Source organism: Atta colombica, unplaced genomic scaffold, assembly GCF_001594045.1.
Source record: "Atta colombica isolate Treedump-2 unplaced genomic scaffold, Acol1.0 scaffold7, whole genome shotgun sequence".
Classification (NCBI taxonomy): Eukaryota; Metazoa; Arthropoda; class Insecta; order Hymenoptera; family Formicidae; genus Atta; species Atta colombica.
The window spans coordinates 104,499-105,044 of record NW_017259561.1 but is presented as its reverse complement, the minus strand read 5'-3'; positions in this window follow the sequence as shown (position 1 = coordinate 105,044).

Here is a 546-nt window from a genome sequence, read left to right as displayed (position 1 = left end):
TTGCGCTTACCAAGAAATCGTTCGAAATCAAATTTCTTTGAAAAATATTTAGGATCATGATGAAGTCCATAAATTGATATCCATATTCTTTGTCCTTTCCTTATAGTAAAAGGTTTTATATCAGATAGTATGATGGTAATATGAAATTTTTTATATATAATCTATCAAATAATACATCACTTGGATTTTGAAAGTTTTATTGATAAGCGGTTAAACTGAATATAAAAAGTCTTTTAACATTTTGTGAGTTTTTCAATAATTAATGAAAAATATAATAATTAGTAAAGTAAAACTATTCTCAATGACATAATGAATGCCTGCTGTTACTTATGGTTACATGTATTGCGATATGTAATAATAATTTACACGAATAAAGTGAACATCGAAGAAAGTAAAAATATTATTATTTAATATAGTATTACTTAATATTTACTAATAATTGAATTAATATGACATTAATGTAACATTACATATTGAGTTATAATTTTTAACTGTTACTGCATTAAATATAATAATCTTTCTCGTATATGTGTGAAGGGATCAGTT